Source organism: Ranitomeya imitator, chromosome 3, assembly GCF_032444005.1.
Source record: "Ranitomeya imitator isolate aRanImi1 chromosome 3, aRanImi1.pri, whole genome shotgun sequence".
NCBI classification, from domain to species: Eukaryota; Metazoa; Chordata; class Amphibia; order Anura; family Dendrobatidae; genus Ranitomeya; species Ranitomeya imitator.
The window spans coordinates 201719592-201746004 of NC_091284.1; positions in this window are offsets into that span (position 1 = coordinate 201719592).

Sequence of the window (26413 nt, forward strand, 5' to 3'; positions counted from 1 at the left end):
GTACTCGTGGGTGTATGCCATCCGGACCCGGAGATTTACCTATTTTAATCTTATTTAACCGGTTTCGCACCTCTTCTTGGGTTAGATTGGTGACCCTTAATATAGGGTTTTCATTGTTTCTTGGGATTTCACCTAGCATTTCATTTTCCACCGTGAATACCGTGGAGAAGAAGGTGTTTAATATGTTAGCTTTTTCCTCGTCATCTACAACCATTCTTTCCTCACTATTTTTTAAGGGGCCTACATTTTCAGTTTTTATTCTTTTACTATTGATATAGTTGAAGAACAGTTTGGGATTAGTTTTACTCTCCTTAGCAATGTGCTTCTCTGTTTCCTTTTTGGCAGCTTTAATTAGTTTTTTAGATAAAGTATTTTTCTCCCTATAGTTTTTTAGAGCTTCAATGGTGCCATCCTGCTTTAGTAGTGCAAATGCTTTCTTTTTACTGTTAATTGCCTGTCTTACTTCTTTGTTTAGCCACATTGGGTTTTTCCTATTTCTAGTCCTTTTATTCCCACAAGGTATAAACCGCTTACAGTGCCTATTTAGGATGTTCTTAAACATTTCCCATTTATTATCTGTATTCTTATTTCTGAGGATATTGTCCCAGTCTACCAGATTAAGGGCATCTCTAAGCTGGTCAAACTTTGCCTTCCTAAAGTTCAGTGTTTTTGTGACTCCCTGACAAGTCCCCCTAGTGAAAGACAGGTGAAACTGTACAATATTGTGGTCGCTATTTCCTAGATGCCCGACCACCTGCAGATTTGTTATTCTGTCAGGTCTATTAGATAGTATTAGGTCTAAAAGTGCTGCTCCTCTGGTTGGATTCTGCACCAATTGTGAAAGATAATTTTTCTTGGTTATTAGCAGAAACCTGTTGCCTTTATGGGTTTCACAGGTTTCTGTTTCCCAGTTAATATCCGGGTAGTTAAAGTCCCCCATAACCAGGACCTCATTATGGGTTGCAGCTTCATCTATCTGCTTTAGAAGTAGACTTTCCATGGTTTCTGTTATATTTGGGGGTTTGTAACAGACCCCAATGAGAATTTTGTTACCATTTTTCCCTCCATAAATTTCGACCCATATGGACTCGACATCCTCATTCCCTTCGCTAATATCCTCCCTTAAAGTGGACTTTAGACAAGACTTTACATAGAGACAAACCCCTCCTCCTCTCCGATTTTTACGATCCTTTCTAAACAGACTGTAACCCTGTAAGTTAACTGCCCAGTCATAGCTTTCATCTAACCACGTCTCGGTTATTCCCACTATGTCAAAGTTACCTGTAGATATTTCTGCTTCTAGTACTTCCATCTTGTTTGTCAGGCTTCTGGCATTTGCGAGCATGCAGTTTAGAGGATTTTGTTTTGTTCCAATCTCCTCGCTGTGGATTGTTTTAGAAATGTTCTTACCTCCCTTCTCAGTATGTTTTCCTGGGTCTTCTTTGTTCAAGTCTAATGTTTTTCTTCCCGTCCCCTCTTCTTCTAGTTTAACGCCCTCCTGATGAGTGTAGAGAGTCTTCTGGCGAATGTGTGTTTCCCAGGTTTGTTGAGGTGTAGTCCGTCTCTGGCGAGGAGTCCATCGTACAAGTAATTCACACCGTGGTCCAGGAACCCGAATCCTTGTTGTCTGCACCATCGTCTTAGCCAGTTGTTCGCATCAAGGATCCTGTTCCATCTCCTGGTGCCATGCCCGTCTGCTGGAAGGATAGAAGAAAAAACTACCTGTGCATCCAGTTCCTTTACTTTCTTCCCCAACTCTTCAAAGTCTTTGCAGATTGTCGGTAGGTCCTTCCTTGCCGTGTCATTGGTGCCAACATGTATCAGAAGAAATGGGTGGACGTCCTTGGAGCTGAAGAGCTTTGGTATCCTATTGGTCACATCCTTGATCATCGCACCTGGAAGGCAGCATACTTCTCTTGCAGTTATGTCCGGTCTGCAGATGGCTGCTTCTGTGCCTCTCAGTAGTGAGTCTCCCACCACCACCACTCTTCGTTGCTTCTTGGCTGTACTTTTTGCTGTCACTTGTTGCTGTGTGCCCTTTTCTTTTTTGCTTGCTGGTATTGCTTCATCCTTAGGTGTGCCATCTTCATCCTCTACAAAGATTTGATATCGGTTCTTCAGTTGTGTGGTTGGTGATTTCTCCATGGTCTTCTTGCTTCTTTTGGTCACATGCTTCCACTCATCTGCTTTTGGATGTTCTCTGACATTTTTTTTCACCTTCTGTGACCAGTAGAGATGCTTCTGTTCTGTCTAGAAAGTCTTCATTCTCTTTGATGAGTTTCAAAGTTGCTATTCTTTCTTCCAGACCCCGCACCTTTTCTTCTAAAAGGACCACTAGTCTACACTTCTGACAGGTAATAATGCGCCAATACCAGACAGCCGTTGCTCGTAGTCACCAGCAACACTATATCTTATTGCCACAGTAGGTACATGTATAGAGATGATAGATATGTTTAAAGTAACCGCACACTTACTGTTGGTAGCATGACTGAGGTAAAGGTGCTGGCATTGTGCTGGTGTATATATAGGAGCAGGGGCTGCGGCCACCTGTGTATCCGGAGCTGAGAGGTGCAGACGGCGGTGTGGAGCGGCAGAAACACTCACTATTGGGGAGCGTCCTCCCTTGCTAGTGCTCTGCCCCCATGCGCCTGAAACGCTGTTAGCCGGCACATGTGGGCTGCGAGGACGCCGCTAGAGAGAGCGGTGGAGTAAGTGGGTGTGTAGTCTGGGTGACGTCACCAGATTTGGACAGGAAAAAAAAGGCAGAGGATGGGTGCCGATAAGGACCAAAGTGCCTACGCATTTCGAAGGTCTCCAGACCTTCTTCGTCAGGGACAGCAACGGCTGTCTGGTATTGGCGCATTATTATTATTATCACTATTGCTATTGGTGATTTTAGCCGCTTTTGCATTGGCTGCTGTCTCTGTTGATTATTTACTACCAGCATTTTGTGCCCATTTATAGGTTTTCTCACCTATCTTATTGCATTTTTTCGTCTGGTTAGCGCAGGTGTCCTAATTTACATTATATTCTTCTCTTACTGCATGACAGATTTAGCACAGTAGCTGTCTAGGCACCAGTAGCTTCCCATTGCATCTTCCTTAGGAGCGCCGGTGTGTTCCCATCCTTTTGAAACTGCTATAATGCACTGTGCAGACTGACATCTTGCAGACGTATTGTTTGCAAAATATTTGATGGAAAATGCAGGTGTAAAACAGATAGGAGTGGTCTGTGCTCATCTTGGTTAGATAATTAAGACAGAGCTAGAAGCAGGATATTCAAGGCAGAGTAAACTAGGAGTTCATAAATAATAAGGAAGAAATAGCAGTGGGTAGTTGAAAAACATACCAAGTGAATGCAAGTAGAAGGTGTAGGGAAAATTAGATTGGAAAAGCTGAATGACGTACCAAGTGAATGTAATGAGTAAAGGTAGGAAAAATCAGGATGGAAAAGCTGAATGACGTACCAAATAAATGTAAGGAGCAGATGTAGGGAAAATCATGGAATAGCTGAATGGTGCACTAAGTGAATGCAAGGTGCAGAGGTAGGGAAAATCAGGATGGAAAATCTGAATGGCGTACCTAGTGAATGCAAGGTGCAGAGGTAGGGAAAATCTGGATGGAAAATCTGAATGACGTACCAAGTGAATGCAAGGAACAGATGTAGGGAAAATCAGGATGGAAAAGCTGAGTGACGTACCAAATGAAAGTAAGGAGCAGATGTAGGGAAAATCATGATGGAAAAGCTGAATGGCGTACCAAGTGAAGCCAAGGAGCAGAGGTAGGGAAAATCAGGTTGGAAAAGGTGAATGACGTAACTGTAGGAAGAACAGATAAGCAGACATGCTGATTAGTGTGCGATGGTGGCAGATGGCAAGGTACAATCTGTATATATCATATTTAATTCTGGTATAATTCACTTGCTCACTGCAGGATTCACTAAACCATCTCAGACAGATGTCTGTCCAGACTCTGTTTGAGACTTCCATTGAAGGAGAACTCACCACGTCTCGTGGCAGCCTCTTCCACTCATTATCACCTTCACTGTCGAAAAGTTTTTCTAATATCTAATCTGTATCTTCTCCCTTTCAGTTTCAGAGTAATACATATACATGTGTTCATTTTTTCTGGTCATGATCACTTATTTTTACAAGTCTACATCCACTTATATGTTCTCTTTTACACATCTTCTAGATTTGATATACTTCCCATTTGTTTCCTCCTTATTTATGATGTTACATGCATCACATTTTTGTGACTCTGTCTTTATTTATTATGTTTTTTATGTATCACTTTTGGTTTATATTAAATATTTACACTATTTACCTGATCACCTTTGTCTTTTATTCACATAACTCCCCTTTTTTTTGTTGTTTTTTGATCTTCATGTGGTGACATCATACATCGGGCCTTGGTACATATCGAACTTAGAGACCTCATTAAGCTTCCTATAGTCACTACAAAACTGCCATTCTCCATCAGATTTCGGTACTAGGACTATTAAACTGGTCCAGTCACTCTTGGACTCTTCGATAACACCAAGACTCAGCATCTGCTTTACCTTTTTTGAGATCACCTCTCGCCGGGCATTTGGAATTTGATATGGTTTCAAATTGACGCAGACATGAGGCTCCGTCAGAACCTCATGCTATAGGCCCTTTGTACAACCTGGCAGTTCCGAGAACAGGTCTCTGTTCCTCTGTAACAACTTTCGGCACTAGGGTTGAGTGAAATGGATCGGACAAATTAAAAAATCGCCGACTTTTGGCAAAGTCAGGTTTCGTGAAACCCAACCCGATCCTAGTGTGGGATCGGCCATGAGGTCAGTGATCTTCGCGCCAAAGTCGCGTTTCGTATGACGCTTTCAGCGCCATTTCTCATCCAATGAAGGAGGACGCAGAGTGTGGGCAGAGTGATGACATGGGTCTTGGTCCCCACCATCTTAGAGAAGGGCATTACAGTGATTGGCATGCTTTCTGCGGCGTCACAGGGGCTATAAAGGGGTGTGCACGCTGACCGCCATCTTACTTCTGTCGATCTTAGCATAGGGAGAGGTTGCCGCAGCTTCATCAGAAGAAGGGATATAGATAGGGAGGGAAGATTAACCCTGAAACTACTTGTGCTGTAGCGATTGTCACTGTCCAACACCACCTTTTCTTTGCAGGGACAGTGGAGTTTATTTTTCTGTGCATCAGCTCTGTAGCTTATTAGGCTGCCCTATAAGGCTCCCTGATAGCTGCATTGCTGTTTGTACGCCGCTGTGCAAACCAACTGCTTTTTTAAAAGCAAAAATCCTGTTGCTCCTTTCTGCAAAGTTCTCTTCTTTCTTTGTCCACACTTTTGTGTGCAGCAGTCCTTTTTAATGCTGCCATACTTGTCCTCAGATCATTGTATGGAGATTGAAATTGTACTACAGCCATTTTTTTATATATATCTTCCAGCCATGTTCTGCCACTTACATTGTGTAGTGTAATACACTGGGCCTGAGTTTTGTTGCAGTCTCCCCCAAATAAAAGGGAGATTTAAATTGGCACTAAGTGGATCTTGTCAAGATCCTGTCAGCACCGAAGCACTGTCACGGCTGAACAGGGTGACTCACCCACACTACAGGAGGACCCGGGGTCAGATACCACAAGGAAAACGCAGACAGATGGGAGGCTTGAGTTATGTTGCAGTCTCCCCCCAAAAAAGGGAGATTTAAATTCTCCACAAGTTTATATACACCTTCTACCTTGTTTCACAGTACCGTATAACGGTTGTTATTTTGGTTAGATTTTGCCAAAAATGAGGAAGTCTGGTGGAAGAGACCATAGGCGGGCGTTGCCAGCTGGTACTGATGGTGGTGGTGGTGGAGGTGGAGCATCTGGTGGTAGTGGGAAAAGCAAAATAGCACCAAAGGCTCAAGGTATTGAGCCAGCATCATCGTCTGGGTACACAAGGCCTCGAAGGCTCCCTTATCTGGGAGTAGGGAAAAAGCTTTTAAAGCCGGAGCAGCAGGAAAAAGTTTTGGCTTTCCTTGCTGACTCAGCCTCTAGCTCTTTTGCCTCCTCTTCAGAAGGTTCGAAATCTAAAAGCAGCGAATCGTCAGTGAATGCTCCCGGTCAGGAACAAGTCGCTTCCTTGTGTCCTTCACCCGAACCAAAACTGAAGGATGCGGCAGGCGAAACTACAGTTTACTCCACGGAGCTCTTTACACATACCATGCCTGGGTTAGAGAGGGAAATTGTTAAAAGCCCATTACAAGATGAATCGGACATGGAGTGCACAGATACACAGCCACAGCTAGATTATTATGCTGTTCCATTGCCTCAGATCACTACATTGCCCTCACAGTGTACTGAGCCAGAATCTGACCCTGATGAGACTATGGTGCCCCGTCACGAATGCTATAGCACCTTACACGGTGACACAGAGGAAGATGCACATGAAATTGAAGAGGAGGTGATAGATGACCCAGTTGTTGACCCAGATTGGCAGCCATTGGGGGAAGAGGGTGCCGCTGCCAGTAGCTCAGAAGCGGAGGAGGATGATCCGCAGCAGCTATCTATATCGCAACAGCTTTCATCTGGCAGGCCCGTATCTTGCCAAAAATGTTTGTCAAATCCAAAAACAGTTTTAGGACACCGTGGCCATCCGGTGAAAGTAGCACAGCGTGCAATGCCTGAAAAGGTAATCCATAGTTAGAAGTGTGCAGTGTGGGCATTTTTTAACCAAGATCCGAATAATCAGTGCAAAGTTACCTGTAAGAAGTGCTCAAAGACCTTTAGCAGAGGGAAGAATCTCCTAAATTTAAATACAACGTGCATGCGTAGGCATTTAACCAGCATGCACTTGCAAGCCTGGACTAACTAACAAATGTCCAGTACCGCTGGTGCACCTGCTCAGAATGAAGGTAGTCAGCAACGCTACATTGCTTCCCTCACAGTAAGCCCACCGGTTAGGACACCACCAGCAGCAAATGTGGAGGTATCGTCGCAAGGCCAAAGCAGTCAGGGAATCACAAGGTTCTTGGTAGGAAACACTGTAGGCAGGCCAACATCAAGAATACCATCACCAACCCTCTCTCAAACTGCCATGTCCACCACCACCCCCGCTAGTTCCACCATATGCAGCTCTCCAGTTCAGCTTACCCTACAAGAGTCTCTCGTTAGGAAAAGAAAGTACTCATCCTCTCATTCGCATGCACAGGGTTTGAACACACACATTGCTAGACTAATCTCGTTAGAGATGATGCCCTACCGGTTGATTGAAAGCAAAGCTTTCAAAGCCCTGATGGCCTACACAGTACCACGCTAAGACCTACCCAGTCGACACTTCTTTGCGAGAAAAGCCATCCCAGCCCTCCACCAGCATGTCAAAGACCGCATTGTCCATGCACTCAGTCCAGGCAATCAGTCAGTAGAAAGGTGCACCTCAAAACAGATGCATGGACCAGTAGGCATGGCCAGGGACGTTACATGTCCATCACGGTGCACTGGGTTAATGTGGTGGATGCAGGGTCCATAGGAGACAGCCATAGTGGGACACTTCTGCCTAGCCCACGGTCTAGGAAACAGTTGGCTGTAGGTGTTCGCCACCCCTCCTCCTCCTCCTCCAGAAGTGAAAGCTCGTCCACAAAGCGCAGTCGCACGAACACTCCATCCGCAGCTGCCAGTTTTGCACACGGGGTGTCCCAATATGGAACAGCTAGTGGTAAGCGTCAGCAGGCTGTGCTACAAATGAAGTGTTAGGGCGACAAGAGACACACCGCGGAAGTACTGGCCGAGTACTTGCAGCAAGAAATTCAGTCATGGCTGGGCAGTGTACATCTTGAGGCAGGCAAGGTAGTCAGTGATAACGGAAGGAATTTTATGGCTGCCATAGCCCTTTCAGGACTGAAACATATTCTTGCCTGGCTCACACCTTGAACCTGGTGGTGCAGTGCTTCCTGAAAAATTATCCGGAATTACCAGCCCTTCTCCTGAAGCTGCGAAGACTTTGCTCGCGCATCCGCCGGTCGCCCGTACATTCCAGCCATATGCAGAAACATCAGCGATCGCTGAATCTTCCCCAGCACCACCTAATAATCGACGTTGCAACAAGGTGGAACTCCACACTGCACATGCTTCAGAGGCTGTGCAAACAGAGGCATGCTGTCATTTATTTGTGGGAGGACACACATACATGGGCAGGCATGGAGTTGTCTGGTGTGCAGTGGTTGAAGCTCCAAGACCTCTGTCAAGTCCTTCAGTGTTTTGAGGAATGCACACGGCTGGTAAGTGCAGACAATGCCATCATAATCATGAGCATCCCACTAATGCATCTGCTGATCAAAGTTTTAGGCACATCAAGGAGCAGGCGTCTGCAGCCGAGGAGGGAAGCCTTGATGACAGCAATGGTCTGGTCAGGGAACTCTCCTGGACGAGGTGGCGGACGAAGAGGAGGAGGAGGATGATGGGGATGAATATTTATGGGAGGAGGATGCTTCTCAGGGGGCAATAGAAACTGGTGGCGTTGCAAGGTCAGGTACAGGGTTTTTGCGGGCCACAAGTGATGTTGATTTGCAAGAAAGTGCTCCTCAACCCAGCACAAGCAGAGAATTGACACCTGGAACATTGGCCCACATGGCAGAGTATTCCTTGCGTATCCTAAAAAGGGACCCCCGCATTATCAAAATCATGACCTATGACGAATACTGGTTGACCTGCCTCTTGGATCCACGATACAAAGGAAAATTACAAAATATCATGCCACATGAGAACCTTGAGCAAATAGTAGTGACCAAACAAGCAAATCTTGGAGACTATTTGGTTCAGGCATTCCCAGCACACAGAGGCGGTGATGTTTCTCACACGAGCTGTAGGGGGCAACATGGCAGAGGTGTTAGAGGTGCACAAATCTGAAGTGACGTTGGACAGAGGGGTTTTATGACCAGGTTTTGGAGTAATTTCGCAATGACCACAGATACGACAGGTACTGCTGCATCAATTCAAAGTGACAGCATTTGTCCAGTATGGTTACCAACTATTTTTCCTCCCTTATCGATGTTCTCCCTCACAGGTCATTCTCCTTTGATTACTGGGCAATCTAAAATAGACACCTGGCCTGAACTGGCAGAATATGCATTACAGGAGCACGCTTGCCCAGCTGCTAGTGTGCTATCAGGAAGAGTCTTCAGTGCTGCTGGTTCAATACTGATGGAAAAAAGGACACATCTGGCTACGCAAAATGTTGATGATCTACTCTTCATTAAAATGAACCAATCATGGATTTCAAATTATTTTGCCCCACCTTCCCCTGCTGACACGTAGCTTGCCTTCAAATTGTCTTGCTTTTGGCCTCCTCTTACTGACTGCTCCAATTCCTCCATGTGCAGCTGCTGAATGTCCACAATAGGCCATTTTTATACTTCCCTAAATGGGCTGAGTCCCCCCACAGGGCCATGGTCACCACTTGGCGCAAGCACCCGTGCGAGTGCCGTTTGCCTGGACAGGTGGGTGTGCCCACTCTTGGGCGACGGCACTGGCACAGGGTTCCTCATAGTACAATGAAGTGTCTCTGATGGTGGTGGTGCACCGTCGTAATATGAGGGGCCTTGTGCCAGTACCGCCGCCCATGAGAGAGTGTTCCCCCCCCAGCTCGAACAGTGCTCTACCACTTGCAAAACTTACCTCTCCCTACTCCACCACTGTAGTGTGTGCTGTTAAATCCTTCAATGGCACTTCCAATACAAATTTGTTGAAGTGATAGATGATAGTAAAAATATACAGGGTCCCTGGCCTCCATTTAGACCAGTTAATACTTTGCGCCAACTTCCACTGTCTACTACTCAACAGAGGAGCCCACCCCTGTACCTAGCTATGCAACCAGTTTATTTGTGAACATTTTTTTGGCTGACATTTAGCCCACTTTATTATTTTGGTCTACTAACTGTGTCCGCCACTTATTACAGTTGTCCTCCACTGAACAAAGCAATGCCGCCTGTATACTCCTCTTACCTATTTTGAACTGCATTTAGCCTACTTACTTACTTAAGCCTAGTAACTGTGTCAGCCTCTCATAACAGTTGTCCTCCTCCACTGAAAAAAGCTATGCTGCCTGTCTACTCCTCTTACCAATTTTGAACTGCATTTAGCCTACTTACTTACTTGGGCCTAGTAACTGTGTGAGCCTCTCATAACAGTTTTCCTCCTCTGCTGATAAAAGCTATGCCACCTGTGTACTCCTCTTACCAATTTTGAACTGCATTTAGCCTACTTACTTACTTGGGCCTAGTAACTTTGTGAGCCTCTCATTACAGTTGTCCTCCTCCGCTGAACAAAGCTATCCTTCCTGTGCACTCCTCTTACCAATTTTGAACTGCATTTAGCCTACTTTTTTTATTTTGGGCCTACTAACTGTGTCTGCACCACTCATTACAGTTGTCCTCCACTGAACAAAGCTATGCCGCCTGTTTAGTTCTGTTACCAATTTTGAACTGCATTTAGCCTACATTATTATTTGGGCATATATCTGTCTTTCCTGCCCATTGCCCAGCCACTGCTAGATGAGTCTGCTGGTACATTGACCCAGACCACTACATTCCCCTTGCACTCTACACAGCCAGAATCTGATCCTGCTGAAAGTCAGGTTCCCTTTCCCACATACTATACCACCTTACACGGGGACAAAGAGGAAGGTGCAGATGAAAGTGCAGGTTCCTTTATCAGGTGGGGGGACATACTCGTTGGCACTTGCACAGGGCCCCTCATAGTACACAAAAGTGTCTCTGGCAGTGGGAGGCGTCGCCCACCGTCAAACACACCGCCGTACTATGAGGGGCCCTGTGCCAGTGCCAACTAGTGCCCCCTGTGCTTGCTCTGGATCACAGCACTTGCAAAGTTTAAATACTTACCTCTCCCTGCTCCACCGCCGTGACGTATTCTGCATTTCCGGGGCCCACGAAAATCTTGAACCAGCACTACCCCCCCCACAACTTTAGCCAAATGACCCCCAGTTTTCAATGCCTAACTATTATTATAATGTAAATTAAGATTGACAAGCTTAAGTAATAAGAATTGATGTTTTTGGCATTAAAATGGGCACTGTAGGTGTTTTCCTGTCCTCCACTCACTGCCGACTTTGATTCCCCATTGACTAGCATTGGGTTTTGTGTTTCAGTCGGCCCCTGACTTTTCGCAATAATCGTCCGATTTCATCCGACTCGACTTTTGAGAAAGTTGGGTTTCATGAAACCCAACTCGATCCTAGAAAAGTAAAATTCGCTCAACTCTACTTGGCACTGTTGCTTTTGGGCCTGTGACAGCGTCTCTGCCACCTTGATTTCTCCCATGTCAGCTTCCGGCTTGGCCACCAAACAAGGAGCTTGCACGGGCTCCTTATCTCGCCATGGCTTAATTAAGTTGACTTGGTATACCTGGTAGGTTTCCTTCTCCCTGATTGGTGGACTTTATAGTTGACATCCCTAATATTTTCAACTATTTCATAGGGGCCCTGCTACTTGGCCAGGAATTTACTTTCCGCGATAAGTACCAGCACCAGTACTCAATCCCCACAGTTAAAGCATCTCACACTCGTTGACCTAGTGTACACCCTCGACTGTGCCTCTTGTGCTTTGAGGAGATGTTCTCCAATGATGGGCATCACCTTAGCAATCCTCTCTTGCATCTGGGCCATATGCTTGATCACACTCTGGTAGGGTTTAGACTCCACCTCCCATGTCTCTTTTGCTAAGTTGAGGAGCCCATGGGGGTGTCGGCCATACAAAGGTTCAAAAGGGGAGAATCCAGTTGATGCCTGTGGGACCTCTCTGATGGAGAACAGAAGGTATGGTAGTAAACAGTCCCAGTCCCGGCCATCCTTCTCTATGACCTTTTTATCATGGCCTTCAACTTTTTATTGAACCTTTCTACCGAGCCATCCATCTCTGGATGGTAAACTGAGGTCAGGAGTTGTGTGACTTGCAGGGTTTTGCATAACTCCTTCATCACCTTTGACATAAACGGGGTCTCTTGGTCATTCAGGATCTCTTTAGGCAACCCCATTCTGGAGAAACTATGGACCAACTCTCTGGCGATACACTTGGCGGAGGAGGTACCCAGAGGAATGGCCTCTGGGTATCGTGTAGCATAGTCTATTACCACCAAGGTATACTAATGCCCTCTGGTAGACTTAACTAGGGGTCCCACTAGACCCATGGCTATGCGATCGAAGGTCACCTCATTAATAGTCAACGGCATTAAGTTACTATGAAAGTGAGCCTCTGGGGAGGTTAGCTGGGAGTTGGAACATGACCTACAATAGTTTAGGAATACTCTGTGACCACCGGACCAATAGAACCTCTGGAGGATCCATTCCTGGGTTTTTTCAACACCCAGATGACCACCAAACACATACTGTATGTATAGGCCATGTCTAACACCCTGACTCTGTATGGCCCTGGCACCATTAAATGCTCAATTGCCTCCCCTTTCAGCTGGGTCACCCGATATAGTAACTCCCTATTTACAGCAAAGTATGGGCAACGTGTGTCAGCCCCTGGCTCTTGAGCAACACCATTAAGCACCGTCATATTGTCAAACGCCCCTTTTAACTATAGCAATTGTTACCATCCACCTCTCGTGTCTCCCCTTTTCCTCATAGTTTGTAAGCTTGAAGGCAGGGCCCTCATTCCTCCTGGTATCTGATTTGAACTGTATTTCTGTTATTCTGTAATGTCTATTGTCTGTACAAGTCCCCTCTATAATTTGTAAAGCGCTGCGGAATATGTTGGCGCTATATAAATAAAAATTATTATTATTATTATTATTTTACAAATAAATTACTGAGTTTGGTGTTTCAAAAGTTCCCCCGGACACCTTTAGCTCAGGGATATTGGCCACTGTTGATGTGTCTTCATCCTCATTGCCAACAAGGACACAAAAAGAAATCCATCAGCTGATGCTTTCGACCAGATTTCTTTGGGAAGGGCCTGGCTTTTGACTGGGCAACCAGGCGTATTCCCTTTCCCCCACAAGTCCCAAAATAACACAAAGTCCTGTCCTATTGCAATAGGGTGCAATAGGTCCTTGACTACGTCAACCACATGGGACATGATACCACAGTTTGTGTTTATGACCACTCGGCCACAGGGTAATAATTAGAGTTCCCAAAGATACAGCGGACACCCACTATCTTTCCGGGAGCAAGCCGATGAGGTATTGTGACCCTCACTAGGGTTACCAAACTACGGGAGTTCAAAAGGCCAGTCATTTGCACTACATTCACCGTTATGGGGCATGCCTATGGTCCCTCACCTGGTTGAGGTACAGCACTGCAGGCAGGATATGCAAAATATGAGCAGCACTGTCTAGGCTGCAGTCCATTATCTAAGTAGTCATGGGGCAATGGGCAGCTTTGTGTCCTGTGTTGTGACCCTTCCAACAAATTACACTATGGGATGGGGCCTTGGACAACAACTCATATGCTTCCTGGGCTCTTGGATGACCCCCAGATGTGGCTCTATTTATTATTATTATTATTATTATTATTTATTTTTATAGCGCCATTTATTCCATGGCGATTTACATGTGAATGGGGCAAATATAGACAAGTAAAATAAACATGAGTAAAACAAGGCACACACAAGTACAGAGGGAGAGAGGACCCTGCCCGCCAGGGCTCACAATCTACAGGTGATGGGTGAGGATACACTAGGTGAGGGTAGAGCTGGTCATGTGGCGGTTCAATAGACTGGGGATCACTGCAGGTTGTAGGCTTGTCGGAAGAGGTGGGTCTTCAGGTTCCTTTTGAAGGTTTCTGTAGGAGGTGAGAGCCTGATGTGTTGGGGTAGAGAGTTCCAGAGTATAGGGGAAGCACGGGAGAAGTCTTGGTTGCGGTTGTGGGAGAAAGAGATGAGAGAGGAGTAGAGTAGGAGATCATGAGATGATTGAAGGTTGCGTGTAGGTAGGTAACGGGAGACCTTGTCACAGATGTATGGAGGAGTCAGATTGTGAATGGCTTTGTATGTCATTGTTAGTGTTTTGAACTGTAGCCTCTGGGCAATAGGAAGCCAGTGAAGGGCCTGACAGAGAGGAGAGGCTGGGGAGTAATGGGGAGACAGGTGGATTAGTCGGGCAGCAGAGTTTAGGATGGATTGGAGTTGTGCTAGAGTGCTAGAGGGGAGGCCAGAGAGTAGGATGTTGCAGTAGTCGAGGCGGGAGATGATAAGGGCATGTACTAGTGTTTTTGTGGTTTCATGGTCAAGGAATGTACGGATCCGGGAAATGCTTTTGAGTTGGAATCGGCAAGAGAAGGCAAGGGCTTCGATATGTGGCTTGAAAGAGAGGGTAGAGTAAAGGATCACCCCAAGGCACCGAGCGTGCGGGACCGGGGAAAGTGAGTAGCCATTGACATTGATGGATAGGTAGGGTGGAAGGGTAGAGTGAGGTAGGGGAAAGATGATGAATTTTGTTTTGACCATGTTCAGTTTTAGAAAACGAGCAGAAAGGAAGGATGAAATAGCAGACAGACATTGTGGGATTTTGGTCAGTAAGGAAGTGAGGTCGGATCCAGATAGGTAAATCTGCGTGTCATCAGCGTAGAGATGATATTGTAAACCGTGGGATTCTATGAGCTGTCCCAGGCCGAAGGTGTAGATGGAGAAGAGTAGGGGTCATAGAACTGAGCCTTGGGGAACACCGACAGACAGGGGGTGAGATGAGTAGGTGGTGTGGGAGAGGGAGACACTGAATGTCCGGTCTGTTAGATATGATGAGATCCAGGATAGGGCCAGGTCTCTGATGCCAAGAGATGAGAGGATCTGTAACAGGAGGGAGTGGTCCACAGTGTCGAAGGCAGAAGACAGGTCCAGGAGGAGGAGGACAGAGTAGTGTTGCTTGCTCTTGGCGGTTAGTAGGTCATTGGTCACTTTAGTTAGGGCAGTTTCAGTTGAGTGATGTGTTCGGAAGCCAGATTGTAACCGGTCAAAGAGGGAGCAGGAGGACAGGTAGGAGGACAGTTAAAGATGGACATGCTGTTCCAGTAGTTTTGAGGCATAAGGTAGAAGGGATATCAGGCGATAGCTGGACACAGAGGATGGGTCGAGGGAGGGTTTTTTGAGGATAGGTGTGATTGATGCATGTTTGAAGGATGAGGGGAAGACACCATTTGTAAGTGAGAGGTTGAAGAGTTGTGTTAGGGCTGGGATGAAGACTTTTGCGAGGTTAGGGATGAGGTGGGACAGGAGCAGGTCAAGAGTGCAAGTGGTGAGATGTGTTCTTGATTTCCCCTCTGTTAGGTGTCAGCGCCACTTTGGTAACCCGAATAGGGAGATAATAAGTCCCCTTGCTTCCTCAAGGATCTGTCGACAATCTGGTACCTTTTGATCAGAGCCACCAGTTCATCTGGCATTCTAAGGATCTCCCTGGGCAACCAAGGATAGCACAAGCCTTGGTAGGGAATGTATGAACCTGTCCATGATGATCCTCTCCACCATCTGTGCTGGAGAGGAAGATCCAGATGATAACTATTTTTGGACCAGGTGTAGGAGGTCAAACATTTGGGACTGGGGAGGTTTGTCACTGCAATAGCCCAGTGGTGCACCCATTGCACCCTGAAAGTCAGATTTACTCCCAAGCGTGCCACGATCTCAGTATTCAACATAGCATACTCCTTAGCATCCTGCAAGATCAGGTCATAATAGGCTATCTGCAGTTCACCTGTTAAATATGGTGCCAGAAGTCCTGCCCACTGATCCTTAGGCAATTTCTCTCACTCCTCCATTCTCTCGAAAACTGTCAGGAACACCTCAACTTCAAACCCCGAAGTAATCTTTTGCAATGCTCTTCTTATCGTCTTCCTGATGTACTAGTCATCACCTGGAGTTGGGGATTAGACCGCAAGCCTCCCACAAACCACCTCTGCGAGGAGTTCCATTTTTTGCGCTAGAACCTCCTGTTGCTGTCATTGTTGCTGCTTGTGGTGCTGGAGCTGCTGTGCCAACAGCTTACTTGTTTCTTGTTGATCCATCTGCTGTTGTTGACTGGCGAGCTGGTGCTGCTGTTGCACATGGACCAAATGCTTCACAAGCTCCTCCATGCTGCCAGATGTCTTGTGCAGGATGGCAGATTTTACCCAGCACATGTGGTTTGTCCTCAGCCGCTATGCATTTTCATGGATCACTGCCCGCATTGGAAACTCCAATTGTAAGGATTTGCACTCACTCAGCTGCTATTGAGGCAGGCACAGGAAACTGTTTTCACCAAAAAACATCCAGTCAGGTTCATATAAACTCCATAAACCTGCTCTAGCACAACGAACAAAGGATAACCTTCTCCGGCATGAAGTGAAAACAATCAGAAAAAAACAGTCCATATAACCTTGTGGGTTCGCCTGCTCAGTTCAGTGTCTTTAGCAAACACGCTGGAGACCTTCACACCTCCTGTCACATACACTGAAGGAGACACTCGGTCTCCATTTTATTTGCCAAAATATGCCCCTGAGGTTGGGATATGTGAACAGTCATTCCCACCCATCTCTTATGACTGCTTGTAAAACCCAGCCCTGGAATGGCCTAAGAACTCTCTCAGCACTATATATTCTGGAGCATGCTTCCAAGCTCACATCACAGCAGCTAATAACTGTGATGACTGTTGTGAATTCTGTTATCGAACTCCCTCCAGTGGTCATGAATGGTACTTCGGCGAGTTCTGTCCATGGACTCCCTCTGGTGACAGTGAGTGGAGCTGCTGCTTCTGAGGCTCCTTCCACAGGTGACGTAGGTTATTCTTTGGCTGGCTGCTCTATTTAACTCCACTCAGATCGTTACTCCATGCCAGCTGTCAATGTTCCTGTACTGGTTCAGTTCGCTCTTGGATCTTTCTGGTGACCTGTCTACTCCAGCAGAAGCTAAGTTCCTGCTAGTTAACTATTTGTTCATTGTTTCCTTGTCCAGCTGGCTATCATGATTTTTCCTTACTAGCTGGAAGCTCTGGGATGCAGAGTGGCACCTCCGCACCGTGAGTCGGTGCGGAGGTCTTTTTGCACACTCTGCGTGGTCTTTTGTAGTTTTTTGTGCTGACCGCAAAGATACCTTTCCTATCCTCAGTCTGTTTAGTAAGTTGGGCCTCCCTTTGCTGAAACCTGTTTCATTTCTGTGTTTGTGACTTTCATCTTAACTCACAGTCAATATATGTGGGGGGGCTGCCTTTTCCTTTGGGGAATTTCTCTGAGGCAAGGTAGGCTTTATTTTCTGTCTCTAGGGCTAGCTAGCTCTTAGGCTGTGAAGAGGCGTCTAGGTCGTGTTAGGTACGCTCCACGGCTATTTCTAGTTGTGTGATAGGATTAGGGGTTGCGGTCAGCAGAGCTCCCACTTCCCAGAGCTTGTCCTGTATGAGTTTAACCATCAGGTCATCCCGGGTGCTCCTAACCACCAGGTCATAACAGATGACACAATACCTGTGTACCTGTATATCTGCTCTTGTCCTATCGGTGGTTGCATATCATCTATATCTAGTTACTGTGTCCTTCTTAATAAGTCTATCTGGACTTTTTTTCCATATTTTTTTTTAGAAATGATGTTATTTGCCTATATCTGATATTGCACATGTCTCTTTGGTAGAGCAGCTTAGTATACATTTTTTGCAAAAAACGTATCAACCAAATACCCTGTTTTTTACATCTTTTATTATCACTTGCGGATTACTGCAACATTTTTTCAAACTGAGTGTATTTGGTTTTACTATTCTCTTTTGTGTCTTCATGTCTCTTTCACCCTAGAACACATATCTGGGGCCTCGCAGGCCTGCCAGGTTACTTGTTTTCTATTTTCTGTAAAAGTACTTTAGTTAGAATTTTGAAAATCTAGGTAATCCTCAGGTATATAGTTGTTAGTAATTTCCAGTTATTCATATATTTTTATGTTACACACATTTTGGTATAACAACCTTTTTTTGGGACTACCCCATATTCACGCACCTGGTGCCTTTTAGGCCTGTACTAGGTTTACATGTGATACTCTTTTTGTCTTTTTGTCTGTATTGTTGCTGGGGAAGAACTTTTATGACTCTGCTATTGCTGGGAAGAGTGTGGATTCTGCATGACAACATGGTCATGTGATCTTGGAAGGGAGGCTCCCTCACAAAGTCATGTGTCTCTGCCTATGTTCCGACATAGTAAAAACACTTGCTCTACCAATTCTCAATTCAGGAAAAAATATTATAATGGATAATTACTTTACCAATTTTGAAATGGCCAACTTTTTGCTTCAAAAGCAACTTACACTTGTTGGTACTATGAGGCCAAACCGCCACGAAATTCCTCCAATCATGAAGCACAATGCACAGCGAACAATCTACGAGAGTGTATTTGGTTTCTGCAATCAAGCAACAATGGTGTCTTCTAAAGCCAAGAAAGAAAAATCCGTGATATTACAGAGTACAATGCATCATGATGGAAGTATTGACACCAGTGACAGGAAAAAAAAACCTGATATCATACTGCATTATAATAAGACAAAAGGAGGTGTCGACAAGATGGACGAAATGATTGGAGAGTATTCGTGCAAAAGGCAGACTAAACGTTGGCCTGTTGCATTTTTTTCCCAATATCCTTGATGTGTCAGCCCTCAATAGCTACATTGTTTATTGTCAAACTAATCCAGAATTCCATGCCAACAGGAAAGACAAGAGACATCTATTTTTGACAGAACTTTGTTATGAACTTTTGATGCATACTATGATGGAGAGAAGCAGCATGATATGCTTATCAAGGCAAATTACGGAGGCAATGATCCGATGTGGAATACGCTTTCTGGAACATCCAGAGCAAAGAGAAAAAAAAAGAAAGTGCTGCTATATTTGTCCAGCAAAGAAGGAAAGAAAATCAGAGCGTTTCTGTTCTACTTGTGGACAAAATGTATGCAAGGAACATTCAGCCGAAAAAATAATATGCGAGAATTGTCGGGAGAATATGTAAAGTTACAAATAAATATTCCTGCAACAAGGTTGCTACAACCAAAAAATGTTTTCATAACAAAATTGCATATAGAATGCCTATATTTGGCGTGCCCGTTTACTTACTGTTTTGTTTTTTTTATGCACATAATTATGTTTTGAAATATACACAACTTAGGCTGTGTTCCCAGTAGCGCTGGGGTTCGCCAGAAGGGGATCCATAATGGATCTGACCTCCTGGTAACTCCAGCTAAGGCTGCCGGAATGGCGGGATTCCGCCAGCCTTAGCTGGGGTCACCAGGAGGTCAGATCCATTACGGATCCCCTCCTGGCGGACCCCAGCGCTAGTTGGAATGCATCCTTACCTTGCAAAGGTAAATTTTGAAAAGTATTTTTATTTGAGTTATTCTGTGTTATTTGCACACAAACCTAAAAGGCCCCAGGTGCGTGAATATGGGGTAGTCCCCAAAAAAGGTTGTTATACCGAAATGCCTATGAGATAAAAATATATGAACAACTGGAAATTACTAACAATTATATACTTGAGGAATACCTAGTGTTTCAAAATTCTAACTAAAGTAATTTTACAGAAAATAGAAAACAAGTAACCTGGCAGGCTTGCGAGGCCCCAGGTATGCGTCCGCCAACCTTAGCTGGGGTCACCAGGAGGTCAGATCCATTATGGAATCCCATCCTGGCGGACCCCTGCGCTAGTGGGAATGCATTCTTACTTTGCAATAAACTTTGAAAAGTATTTTTATTTGAGTTATTCCATGATAATTGTAAACAGGCCTAAAAGGCCCCAGGTGCATGAATGTGTAGATTTCTATGGGTATGCGTTCTAGGGTTAATAGACTGAGTATTTAGTGTATATTATACTGTTTCACTACCCTTTATTCTCATGTATTAATATTATGGTATTCAACATATCATTATCTGTATATTTTAAAATTGGTGAATTTGAGTACCTCTGCAGTGCCTCATACGCCTCTTAAACTCCCAAGCATACACACCCTTTTTTCCTGTACTTGTTCTTCCTCATCCTTTGTCGGTACAAACATATATTTATGTATTTTTATATTAACTATAGTAAAAATGTTATTTTAGCTTTTCTAAAAGTGTTGTGCTTTGATATTTCTTATATTCTATTTGCTTTTTTGGCTTTGATACCTTTGATAGAGGCATTCTTGGTGTTTATCATTTTTTCAATAAAGATAGTGTGAGATACTTTATCAAATGCTTTGCTGAATTCGAGATATACTATATCTACTGCATTTGCCTGATCCACTCAGTCAGTGATTACATCATAGAAGGAAATTATATTAGTATGGCATGACTTGTTTGCTTACAAACCCATGCTGGCTCTGATTAATTATACTGTGGATTATTTTATTCCTTCAATGGCACCGTGAAGATCAGTTGATGTTACATTTGCTTTCTTAGAGAACACAAATGCAAAAAAGGAATTTAAGTTTGGAGTCCTCAACATAATTTTTGACCACTTCACCCTTTTCATCCTGTAAAATCCTATAGCATCTTTGACTTTTCTTTTGCTTATGACATACCTTCAAAATACTTTTTTGCTGCTTTTGGTTTCCCTGGCAAGCCTTACTTCATTACTAGCTTTAGCTCTTGTATCTCTTGCCCTGCATTCCCTGCAAACAGCATTATATTCTTTTTTACATATACCCTCCTCTTTCACTTTGATATACTTTCATTTTTTTCCTTTTTAACAAGTGATGAAGTTCTGTGTTCATCCATCATGGTGTCTTTAAATGTTTCCAATTCTTCCTTATTTTTAGGATTGTTACCGACTGTGAGCTGAGAATTTCATTTAGCAAAATCTCCTATCTAGTGATGAGCGAGCACTAAAATGCTCGGGTGCTCGTTGCTCGGGTCGAACAAATTGGAATACTTGGTTATTCGACCCGAGCAACAAGCCCAATGTAAGTCTATGAGAAACCCGAGTATTTTTACCTTGATCCCACCCCAATACCCCTTACACGAGAGGTACAGGAGGGTTTCCTGAAAAAATGTTGCATTGAATGCAAGGTCTGCCCTGCTATCAAGTCAAATTCACCCCAATAAGCCTTTGAACCCAGGTACTGGATGGCCACAGGAAAACCCACTTCACATTATTCAGTTGGTCCTGCCATACTGTTTTCTTATGTATTACCTGCAAGGCCTGCCCTGCTATCAAGTCATATGCAGCCCAATAAGCCTTTGAATCCAAGTACTGGATGGCCACAGGAAAACCCACTTCACATTTTTAAGTTGGTCCTGCCATACTGTTTTCTTATGTATTACCTACAAGTAGGGTTGAGCGACCTTGACCTTTTTAGAGTCGAGCCGTGTTTCGCGAAACCCGACTATCTTAGAAGTCGAGTCGAGTGGAATCGGCCGATTATCGCGAAAAGTCGGGTATCACCCGAAACACGAAACCCAATGCAAGTCAATGGGGGAGCATAGTCGGCAGTGAGTGGAGGCCAGGAAAACACCTACACTGCCCATTTTAATGGCAAAAACATCCATTCTTGTTAAAGAAGCTTGTCAATCGTAATTTACCTTATAATAATTGGAAGGCATTTGAAATTGGGGGTCATTTGGCTAAAGTTGTGGTGGGTAGGGCTGGTTCAAGTAATTAGTGGGCCCAGTAAATCTGGACCACGTCACGGCAGTGGAGCAGGGAGAGGTAAGTATTTAAACTTTGCAAGTGCTGTGATCCTGAGCAAGCAGGGGGGGCCCACTCGTTGGCATTGGCACTGGCACAGGGCCCCTCAAAGTACAGCGGTGTGTTTGCACGGCGGGGGCGCCTCCCACCGGCAGCAACACTTTTGCGTACTATGAGAGGCCCTGTGCCAGTGACGTCGCCAACTAGTATTCCTCCCCCCACCTGATGAAGGAACCTGCACTTTCATCTGCACCTTCCTCTTTGTCCCCGTGTAAGGTGGTATGGTATGCGGGAAGAGGAACCTGACTTTCAGCAGGGTCACAATCTTGCTGTGTAGCGTGCACGGGGAATTTTGCGTTATGGGTCAATGTACCAGCAGACTCATCTATCACTGGCTGGGCAATGGGCAGGATGAGGAGGAAACACAGATATAGGCCCAAAGAATAAAGTGGGCTAAATGCAGTTCAAAATTGGTAACACAGGACTAACCAGGGGGCATTGCAGTGGAGGACAACTGGAATGAGAGGCTGACACAGAGAGTAGGCCCAAATCAGTAAGTAGTCGACATGCAGTTCAAAATTGGCAACCGTAGTAAACAGGCGGCCCAGCTTTGTTCAGTTGAGGAGAACAGCAAGGAGTGGCAGGCACCGATAGTAGGCCCCAACCCAACTAGTAGGCCAAATGCAGTCTAACATTAACAACTACTTAACGAGAGCCTGAAAATGGAATTTCAGGACAGGAAACCAGGAGAACAGCAAGGAGTGGCAGACACCGATAGTAGGCCCCAAACCAACTAGTACGCCAAATGCAGTTGTTCCATTTAACCACAATTTAATGAGAGCCTGAAGATAGAAGTTCAGGAAAGGCAACCTGGAGAACACCTTGGAGTGTAACACACCATCTCTCTACACCCCATACCCAATTTGTAGGCCTAATGCAGCGTAGTTTCCAACAACTACTAAACGAGAGCCGGAAGATCGAAGCTCAGGAAAGGCAACCTGGAGAACACCTTGGAGTGGAACACACCATCTCTCTACACCCCATACCCAATTTGTAGGCCTAATGCAGTGTAGTTTCCAAGAACTACTAAACGAGAGCCGGAAGATCGAAGCTCAGGAAAGGCAACCTGGAGAACACCTTGGAGTGGAACACACCATCTCTCTACACCCCATACCCAATTTGTAGGCCTAATGCAGTGTAGTTTCCAACAACTACTAAACGAGAGCATGAAGATCGAAGCATTGGCGAGGAAACCTGGGGAACACCTTGGAGTGGAACACACCATCTCTCTACACCCCATACCCAATTTGTAGGCCTAATGCAGCGTAGTTTCCAACAACTACTAAACGAGAGCCGGAAGATCGAAGCTCAGGAAAGGCAACCTGGAGAACACCTTGGAGTGGAACACACCATCTCTCTACACCCCATACCCAATTTGTAGGCCTAATGCAGTGTAGTTTCCAACAACTACTAAACGAGAGCATGAAGATCGAAGCATTGGCGAGGAAACCTGGGGAACACCTTGGAGTGGAACACACCATCTCTCTACACCCCATACCCAATTTGTAGGCCTAATGCAGCATAGTTTCCAACAACTACTAAACGAGAGCCGGAAGATCGAAGCTCAGGAAAGGCAACCTGGAGAACACCTTGGAGTGGAACACACCATCTCTCTACACCCCATACCCAATTTGTAGGCCTAATGCAGTGTAGTTTCCAAGAACTACTAAACGAGAGCCGGAAGATCGAAGCTCAGGAAAGGCAACCTGGAGAACACCTTGGAGTGGAACACACCATCTCTCTACACCCCATACCCAATTTGTAGGCCTAATGCAGCGTAGTTTCCAACAACTACTAAACGAGAGCCGGAAGATCGAAGCTCAGGAAAGGCAACCTGGAGAACACCTTGGAGTGGAACACAGCATCTCTCTACACCCCATACCCAATTTGTAGGCCTAATGCAGTGTAGTTTCCAACAACTACTAAACGAGAGCATGAAGATCGAAGCATTGGCGAGGAAACCTGGGGAACACCTTGGAGTGGAACACACCATCTCTCTACACCCCATACCCAATTTGTAGGCCTAATGCAGCGTAGTTTCCAGCAACTACTAAACGAGAGCCGGAAGATCGAAGCTCAGGAAAGGCAACCTGGAGAACACCTTGGAGTGGAACACACCATCTCTCTACACCCCATACCCAATTTGTAGGCCTAATGCAGTGTAGTTTCCAAGAACTACTAAACGAGAGCCGGAAGATCGAAGCTCAGGAAAGGCAACCTGGAGAACACCTTGGAGTGGAACACACCATCTCTCTACACCCCATACCCAATTTGTAGGCCTAATGCAGTGTAGTTTCCAACAACTACTAAACGAGAGCATTAAGATCGAAGCAATGGCGAGGAAACCTGGGGCACACCTTGGAGTGGAACACACCATCTCTCTACACCCCATACCCAATTTGTAGGCCTAATGCAGTGTAGTTTCCAACAACTACTAAACGAGAGCATTAAGATCGAAGCAATGGCGAGGAAACCTGGGGCACACCTTGGGGAGGCAGACACCGTTAGTAGGCCCTACCAAAGTTGTACCCCCAATGCAGTTTTAAAATTCCTAGAGGCTGAAAACAAGACTATTGACGCTCAGCTTTTTTCAAAGGAACACAGCTGAATTGAGTGGCGCAGACAGACACAGGTAGTAGGACTTAACCCAAAAATGTGGCTCACTGCAGCTTAAAAAAGTTACAGGGGTACACAAGCAGCAGTGCTCTGGGCAGTGGAGTACAATTTCAATAGTGGACCGCAGACAGACTTTGTACGTCTACTATTAAAAAAAGGATGCTCTATGCAATTAAAAATAGGTTCCAGGGGTCCACGGGCAGCAGTGGTGTGGTCAGTGGAGGCCTAGTGGAAGGAGTGACCGCAGACAGGCATCAAAGGCCTAAAATAATAACACATGGCTGTAGGCAATTTTAAATTGGTTCCAGGGGTACACGGGCAGCAGTGGCCTGGTCAGTGTAGTAGTAGAAAGAACGGACCGCAGACAGGCATCGAAGGCCTAAAATAAAAAAATTGGGCTGGCTGTAGGCAATTTTAAATTGGTTCCAGGGGTACACGTGCAGGAGTGGTGTGGTCAGTGGAGGCATATTGTAAGGAGTGACCGCAGACAGGCGTCGAAGGCCTAAAATAATAACACATGGCTGTAGGCAATTTTAAATTGGTTCCAGGGGTACACGGGCAGCAGTGGTGTGGTCAGTGGAGGCCTAGTGGAAGGAGTGACCGCAGACAGGCATCAAAGGCCTAAAATAATAACACATGGCTGTAGGCAATTTTAAATTGGTTCCAGGGGTACACGGGCAGCAGTGGTGTGGTCAGTGTATGCCTAGTGGAAAGAGTGACCGCAGACAGGCATCGAAGGCCTAAAATAAAAAAATTGGGCAGGCTGTAGGCAATTTTAAATTGGTTCCAGGGGTACATGGGCATCAGTAGTGTGGTCAGTGGAGGCATATTGTAAGGAGTGACCGCAGACAGGCATCGAAGGCCTAAAATAATAACACATGGCTGTAGGCAATTTTAAATTGGTTCCCGGGGTCCATGGGCAGCAGTGGTGTGGTCAGTGGAGGCCTAGTGGAAGGAGTGACCGCAGACAGGCATCGAAGGCCTAAAATAAAAAAATTGGGCAGGCTGTAGGCAATTTTAAATTGGTTCCAGGGGTACACGGGCAGCAGTGGTGTGGTCAGTGGAGGCATATTGTAAGGAGTGACCGCAGACAGGCATCGAAGGCCTAAAATAATAACACATGGCTGTAGGCAATTTTAAATTGGTTCCAGGGGTCCACGGGCAGCAGTGGTGTGGTCAGTGGAGGCCTAGTGGAAGGAGTGACCGCAGACAGGCATCGAAGGCCTAAAATAATAACACATGGCTGTAGGCAATTTTAAATTGGTTCCAGGGGTACACGGGCAGCAGTGGTGTGGTCAGTGGAGGCCTAGTGGAAGGAGTGACCGCAGACAGGCATCGAAGGCCTAAAATAAAAAAATTGGGCAGGCTGTAGGCAATTTTAAATTGGTTCCAGGGGTACACGGGCAGCAGTGGTGTGGTCAGTGGAGGCCTAGTGGAAGGAGTGACCGCAGACAGGCATCGAAGGCCTAAAATAATAACACATGGCTGTAGGCAATATTAAATTGGTTCCAGGGGTACACGGGCAGCAGTGGTGTGGTCAGTGGAGGCCTAGTGGAAGGAGTGACCGCAGACAGGCATCGAAGGCCTAAAATAAAAAAATTGGGCAGGCTGTAGGCAATTTTAAATTGGTTCCAGGGGTACACGGGCAGCAGTGGTGTGGTCAGTGGAGGCCTAGTGGGAGGAGTGACCGCAGACAGGCATCAAAGGCCTAAAATAATAACACATGGCTGTAGGCAATTTTAAATTGGTTCCAGGGGTACACGGGCAGCAGTGGTGTGGTCAGTGTATGCCTAGTGGAAGGAGTGACCGCAGACAGGCATCGAAGGCCTAAAATAAAAAAATTGGGCAGGCTGTAGGCAATTTTAAATTGGTTCCAGGGGTACATGGGCATCAGTAGTGTGGTCAGTGGAGGCATATTGTAAGGAGTGACCGCAGACAGGCATCGAAGGCCTAAAATAATAACACATGGCTGTAGGCAATTTTAAATTGGTTCCAGGGGTCCACGGGCAGCAGTGGTGTGGTCAGTGGAGGCCTAGTGGAAGGAGTGACCGCAGACAGGCATCGAAGGCCTAAAATAAAAAAATTGGGCAGGCTGTAGGCAATTTTAAATTGGTTCCAGGGGTACACGGGCAGCAGTGGTGTGGTCAGTGGAGGCA